At 37.0% G+C, this 7,932-nt stretch overlaps 1 long non-coding RNA gene across 1 annotated transcript; it reads left to right on the forward strand.

The window, feature by feature from the left end:
- Positions 1-6,660: 6,660 nt before the first annotated feature.
- Positions 6,661-7,662, forward strand: LOC114927349 (uncharacterized). Its single transcript, XR_003817667.2, has 2 exons — positions 6,661-7,193; positions 7,264-7,662. It is a non-coding gene; the product is annotated as an uncharacterized lncRNA (long non-coding RNA).
- Positions 7,663-7,932: the final 270 nt, after the last annotated feature.

A 7,932-nucleotide genomic window follows, 5' to 3' on the forward strand; every position in this document is an offset into this window, starting at 1 on the left:
ATAGATTATATTAGGGTTTCACGACATTTCTACACATTCATACTTCCCAACAATTCCCTTCAAGATATTAGACTAAACTTTGATTTCGTACTTCCTTTGTGTATTTATTTATTTATTCTTCATGCTCAATTTTGTTAAATTTGTTCCTCTTTGCTACCTCTATCTGGTGTCGAATGAAGGTCCACCGCTTGCCTTCTCTATAGCCACCGACAATTAGAACGGACAACGCCGTAGGTACCTCAGGCCCCTCCCTTCTCTGCGATGTTCATCATTAGATACTTATAGTATTATTCATTTTGATAGATATCGTTATTTAAGTTATAGCAAATCACAAGTTTTTTTTTTTTTTTTTTTTTTTGCAATATAAAAAGAGAAGACACCTTTGCACTAACTTGTATCTATCTACTAGGTTTACTATTAGACTATCTCTAATAGAAAATTCATTCTAATTTTTATTTATGGTCCACTTATTATAAAAAGTAATTCCACATCAATAAATAGGAACTCAAAATATTTCTCTTTTCTCCATTAAAAGAAACTAAATTTAGTCCTTATTGTTGTTCCACTTAATTAATTAATTAATTAAAGTAATTAAAATTAATGTAATTACTATTTTTTTACAATAATATTATTAAAATTTATAAATTCAGAAATAATTCACTACTAAAAAATATTAATATTTAAAAAATTAATAACTTCACAAATAATAATAATGCATAATATATAATTTGAAATTAAACTAATTTTATAAAAATTACTTAATATAAAGAAAAATATAGTAAAACTCTAGTTGATGACAAGCATTGTGAAATTTTCATATGTGTTTAATGAAGTCCTATTTCAACTGTTGATGTTGCTGCCTATTCCGAAGTTAGGCATTTCTTTAAAGAAATTGTTGGTATGGTGGTGCAAAATCTTCCTTTCCCAACTAAGGTTGTGATAAGCCATTTTCAACATCGTCATACTCTAGGCCTTGAGCAAAATTTTCATGCATAAGTGTGTATTTCATCCTCAACAATCATATTATGCAATATTATACAAGCTCTCATTATGTTTGCAAGCTTCTTCTTTTCCCAAAAGCGTGTTGGACCACATATAATTGCAAAGTGTGCTTGCAACACTCTGAATGCTTGCTTAACATCTTTTCTTTGCCCTTCTTGGTATTGTGCAAATAACTTGTATTTCTTCTCTTATGGCTTTGATATTGATTTGACAAATGTGCCCCATTCTGGATAAATACCATCTGCTCAATAGTATTCTATAGTATAATTATTACCATTGATAGTGTACTTTACCTCCAAAACATGGTCATTTAGAATATCATCAAATACTGGTGAATGATTTAACACGTTGATATCGTTATTTGAACCAGAAACTTCAAAAAATGCATGTCATATCCAAAGGTCTGAAGATGCCATAACCTCAAGTATTATGGTTGCAACCCCACAATAACCACTCATGTACATACCTTTTCATGCCTTTGAACAAGTTTTTCATTGCCAATGCATGTTGTCAATGCTACCCAACATACTAGGAAAGCCACGCCTCCTCCATTTGTAGCAGGTATCGTATATCATTTGAATTTGATTTTCTCAAGTATTCATTCTTGAACACCGAAATGACACCTTCAACATATTTTTTCAAGCATTCAATTGTGGTGCTCTCGCCTATGTGCATATAATCATCAACAGCATTAGCTGCTGCGCCATATGCTAACATTTGTATCACAGTAGTGCATTTTTGCAAGGGTGACAAGCCTCTTCTCCCAATTGCATCGACCTTCTATTAAAAATACGGATAGAAATTTGAGAGGGCGTATACTATTAGAAAGAACACGTGTCTTCTCATTCAAAACTTATGTCGAAAAATATCAGCATTATACACCGGCTCATCTGCAAGGTAATCTTTAAAACGGCGATCATGTCCCCCTACTCGATCTTTGTTGATCCATCTACGAGGAGTTTGGAAAGAGCTTCTCTCGATATCTTTGTCTTCTGAATCATTGAACAAACACTCATCGATCCAATTATCTATGAGTGTGTTATCTCGCCTTCTTCTTTTACCATACAAAGCCTCATTAAATATATCTTTAAAATTTTTAGTCATTTCTTAAAATAAAATATTTAGTATTTTGAGATGAGAAACTAACTTTGAAATGTAGTTTGTGATTGTAAATATTTGATAACTGATATTTATAAGTGTATCCGCAACAAGTAACTAATATTCAAGAACTAGTTTTGCAACGTCCATCTCATAACGCCTAGCTTTTTTCTTGTCTAATTTTGAAAACGGTTAATTTTGTAACGGTTACTTTCATAAAAAATAACACATAATAATATTGACTAATTTTAAAAGTTACATTATAAATAAATAAAACATACTACATTACATACCGTAATACACAATAAAAATAAAACATATTACTTAACTCTATGAATACAAGGAACCATTAAGTAAACCACTTATTAATTATTTGCATATCCATTTCTCTTTTCCTTTCCTTAGCCATCCTTTCCATTTCCCTTTTCTTTGCATTTATCTCCATTTCTTTAATATACTTCTGATTTGTAATTCATTTTCTTTGATTGCCATAATTTTTTTTCTTTGTTTCCTCACTTCTTCTCTTTCTTTTTCCCTATCCATTAGTTCTTTTTATCTAACATTCTTAATATATTCTATGAGAGATAGTTTCTTAACAACTAATGATTTCTTTTCGCTAAGATCTTCAGACATGTGTGCTTTTTCCTTATCTTTTCTCTTGCTATTCTTTGATCCTTGTGGGAAAACGGAACAGTCCACACTGGTTTCTTCGCCAACAGTGTTTTTAGATTTGATTACGATGAGTATGCTCCAGTTGTACTGACCTTGGTTCTCTTTGAGCCTTCATTTTGTGTTGGTAGTTGGTTTCTGCTTTTTTTATTCCTAATGAAACATATTCCAATGCCTCTCAAAAGTGAATTTTTTTACCATAATTTGTAGAATAAAGTTCATACACCAACTCCTTTATATAATCAGCATTCGAACCGCTCCTTATGTTTCGACTAGCTTGATCATAGCAACCATCAAATTGTGCAACTGTCTTGTTGATCTTATACTATTATTTCTTACATACAATTGTCCTTCTTTCCATGTCAGAACTAAATTTTACATAATAGCTGTGAATTCGATTCTAAAATATTTTGTCCTTTTGGTCGGTATCAACTATAGGGTCAGTCGAAACACTCAATCATGCACTAATCAACATCTTATTTTCTTTCCATTGCCAGGGTTGAATACTATCTTGCCAACGATTTTCAATGGCATCATCATTGAGGTCGATAGTATCTACTACACGAGGGTTAGCAAAATCTGAATTTTGCGAATTCGGACTAGATTGTATCAGAGTCTAAAAGGATAGGTTAGAAGAGTCACCAATACCATATAAGTCATGTCTAGATGCACAGAATTGAGTTGGAAATAGCAAGGATGTTGGAGTAACATTTTCGATAGAGGAGTTAAATATGGATAAAAATGGATAATGCGGTGTTTGTGAATTTTGATTATGTAGTTGGAAAATAGGAAATTGATTATTATTATAAGGAGATTAAAAATTGAAATTAGGAATATTTTGTGGATTTAGACTTTGAAATATATTTGGTAGTGTGAAGTTTTGATTTGGAATTTGAGAGTTTGAAGTTTGAGATTGTTGAGTATTTAGAATTTGAGAAAAATTTTGTAAGTAATTGAAAAAAGAGTTGAATTGGTTTGGATCTATTTTTTTAACAAAAAATAATATCAGTAGAACTTTAATTTCATAAATTTGAAAGAAAAATGAAAAAGAGTAGAAAAATTGTGAGAATAGAAGTGTATGTAGATCATAGTTATCAGAAATGAATCGGTATGAACCGATCAAGTTACTGGATCACTGGGTTATTGGTTCAACCGGTGAGTTACTGATTGAATCGGTTAACCTAGTCATAATTAAATTATTATATAAAATTTTACTATTATCTTCATAATAAATGTATTTTTTTAATTTTATTTTTATACTATAGTAATTATTATTTTTATTTTAATAATTTAGTTTATATCTATTATATTATTATATATTATAAGTGTTTATGCCCTGGGTCGAGTTGTACGACCTGGGCTGATTAAAGACAATTCGACCGACCTTCTCAGGTCTAGAATTTCCCGACCTCTTCTCAAAGAGTTCGGCCAAATCGCTACAGAGAGCCCAGGAAGGCCCAAATAAAGGGACACAACCCAATCTAAAGGTAGCCAAAGCCTAGAAAGATAAGGGTGGTCCTCCAAAAGATAAGATGACTTCACTCAAAGATAAGATAAGATAAGATAACTATCTTATCTCCAGAAAGGTCACTCTACATTACTATAAGTACACTGGAGCTCCCATGTATAACTCATACTCTGATTCTACTAAAAACCTGCTTAAATCCCATGCTAACTTAAGCATCGGAGTCTCTTGCAGGTACTACCACCCTCGGGTGATGAAGGATCAACAGCATCTACAGCTCCACCAGCTCCAACAAGTTGGACACGACTGCTCCAGCCACCGCAGCAGATCTCATCCGAGATCAACCATGACAATGACCACAACTCTGGTTTGGTAGATAGAATGCCAAACAAAAACGTGGATACCACAGCCAAAGATACACCTCTACAAAATGGAGAGAAGCAGTCTCCAAACTCAGAAATTCTGGAAGCCCTCAGAGAATAACAAGATCGGCTTAAACAGCACGAACAGGAGGTAGAACACCAACTTGAAGCTGAGAGGGACCTCCGAAGAGAAGCTAGATGACGCCGAGAGCTAGAAGATAAGCTCTTAAAGCTTGAAGCTAATCCCAAAACTAAAACAGCTCAACCCGGTCATGGCGACAGCCCCCACAAGGATCAAGATCCCTTCAGCAAAAAAATCATGAAAGCTAAGGTTCCAAAGGATTTTAAAGCTCCCGACATGACCCCATACAATGGTACCTCCGATCCAAGTCATCATCTCAGCAACTTTAGAAGCAGAATGTATCTCACCGATGCCTCAGACGCTATTCAATGCAAAGCCTTCCTGACTACTCTAACAAAGACGGCAATTAAGTGGTTCGACAGCTTGCCTCCCATATCTATCACCAGTTTCGATGACTTAGCTAAGAAGTTTCTTGCTAGATTTTCCATTCAGAAGGACAAAGCCAAACACGCCCTAAGCCTATTAAGAATCAATCAAGGAGATCGGGAGAGTCATTGCTCTTACATGGAAAGATTCAACAAAGCTTGCCTGGACATACAAAGCCTACCCACAGAAACAGCCATCATGGGTCTCATCAATGGCCTACGAGAAGGGCCCTTTAGTCACTCTATATCAAAGAAACACCCAACATCTTTAAATGAAGTGCAAGAACAGGCAGAGAAATATATCAACATGGAGAAAAATTCTCGATTAGGAGAGACCTCAAAATTCAGATTCTCCTACTCATCTCGGGATAAGGATAAAGAGTCCAAGAAAAAAGAAGATCAACACGGAGAGAAGCCTAAAAAATATCACAATTACACCCCTTTTTGGGTATCTCTTGTAGATGTTTTCCGAGAAGTATGCCACACCGAGAAGATTCCACCACCTCGTCCAATCAAAAGTAAAAAAGGAGGGGGAAATCGGACAGAATACTATGAGTACCACCGAATCTATGGACATCCTACAAACGAGTGCTTCGACCTAAAAAATGTCATAGAAAAGTTGGTAAGAGAAGGACGACTAGATCGATACTTAGCCAACAAAACGGATGAACCCAGAAAAAGAAGAAAGGATGAAGAGGTCGGATGAACTGAATGACCACCCCGCACCCCGGAGAGGCACGTTCACATGATAAATGGAGGATTCGCAAGAGGAGGGATCTCCAAATTGTAAGGCCCAGAATCTTTGAAAAGTCTTATTATGATCAAGTCTCAAATCCTACAATTATTTATAGCCTTAATTTCAGAGATTATTTTATTAAAGATAATTAAGGCAAGTTTTGATTTATTGGATTTGAGATAAGCTATGATTATTATCCAATTTTATAATTATTGGATTATTTTCTATATTTGAATTATAAAGTTGATAATTATAAAATAATAAGTATTTTATATGATTTGGGTTGGATAAGTAATATTTTAAATATTAATACTGTTATTTTGGAAAATGAAGAAATTAAGTATATTATTTCTTATTATTTGATTTGGGCATTTTATTGAAAATAATTGTAGAGTTGATGAACAAATAGTATTTTATATATTATTATTATTGGATTAGAATTTATTTCTAATTACTATATTATCCCTATTTTTAAGTGAAATTACTAAAATGTCCCTAACCCTAATTTTTGAAAATGAAACCCTAACCCAGTAACCCGCTAACCGACCCGGTTTCCTTCACTCACACTCAGCAGCAGCAGCTGCTGCCCCTCTAACCTAAGCACACACACAGCCGTAACCTTCCCCATTTCAGCCAGCAGCAACATCTGCAAAAATGAAAGAAAGAAAGAGAGGGAAGGGAGAAACGGATTCGTGGAGGAGAAGAAGGAGAGGAGGGGAGGAAAGAGACTGCGCCGCGCGCTGGGCTTCTCTGCCACCGCGCCGTCGCCGTGACTGCCGGAGTCGCCGCGCCCTGCACGCTCGTCGCCGCCGTTACGTGTAAGTCCACCTTGGTGCCGGTCGAAGAGGGGTGAAGGAGAGATGTCGAGAGTGAGACGCGATGGAGGTGAGTGAATAGAACTGCCATCACCACCGTCCTGTCCGTGGGGTTGAGATCGCGTCGCCATCTTGGATCCTCGACGCCGCCGCAGTGGAGAGTGGAGCAGTCACCGCCAAAGGAGGTGTTTCGCGCATTACCGTGAGCTGCGAACCACTGACCGAGAAGAAGCTCCATCCTCGTCCCTGCTGTGCAGCGCCGGCGCTATTAGGGTTTCACCGCCGCCGTCCTCGTGGTAGCTGGTGTCGTCACCGGAGAAGACCACCGGAGTTGCTGTCTGCTTCTGCCTCGGGATTATGCAAGTTGCCGGAGCCCACTGCCACCAGAGCTGACCAGAACCACCACTGTGGTTGCCGCTGGGATTGTGAACGGAAGAAGGAGACGCTGGTCCTGTCACAGCCGTTCCCGGGGGAGAAATCAGTCGCGCCGCCGTGCCTGGCAGCCGGGAATGCCACTGCCGTCGCCGAAAAATTTGTCGGTAAGGGTTTTAAGTTGATTCTCCTTCCGTTGAGTTTCCGGAAACCTCATTGTTGCTGCATGTTGTTCAGGTCACCGCTGCCGCTTTAGGTGGCTATCGGGCTGCCGCCGAACCGGTTTGGAGACCGTCGCTGTTTCGGTTCAGCCGTTCCTTCTTCGGTTCGAGTTGCTGAGATTGTTGAGAACGCAAGTGGAGCCAAGTTGCTGGCTGCAGTTGGTTTTGGGTTGAGGCGGAGATGACTCTATGAGACTTTTGGGCTATGGAATTGCGTTTTGAGGTAGGGGCGCTTTCCAAAAACTATAGTTTATTATTGGAATTATTACATATGGGTACTGATGTGAGATATTGTGTATTTGGTGATTGTATCTGCCTTATGTATTATTTGATTGACTCGAATGACTATGGATGTTGGTTTGGCCGAATTGTTGTGTGGCTTGTGAAATGTAATGTTTGAAGTTGATTCCTTAAAGATTTGAAATGAGTTTAATCCGTTGAGGATTGGTTTGAATTGAGTCAATTATTTTGATGATGTGGAAGATAGAATACTCTTGAAATTCAGCCTGTGTTGCTTTAATTGATTTGGTTTTGATAAATGATTTATTGCTGAACCGATTCTTTAAAGCTTTGGAAATGAGTTAAATCGGTTGATATTGAGTTGATTTTTGAAATGGCTTCCTTGAGATATGCCACTGAGGCGACTGTTGGATTTAGCTTGCTTTTGAATTGATTTCTGGTTTTG

Source organism: Arachis hypogaea, unplaced genomic scaffold, assembly GCF_003086295.3.
Source record: "Arachis hypogaea cultivar Tifrunner unplaced genomic scaffold, arahy.Tifrunner.gnm2.J5K5 arahy.Tifrunner.gnm2.scaffold_269, whole genome shotgun sequence".
NCBI classification, from domain to species: Eukaryota; Viridiplantae; Streptophyta; class Magnoliopsida; order Fabales; family Fabaceae; genus Arachis; species Arachis hypogaea.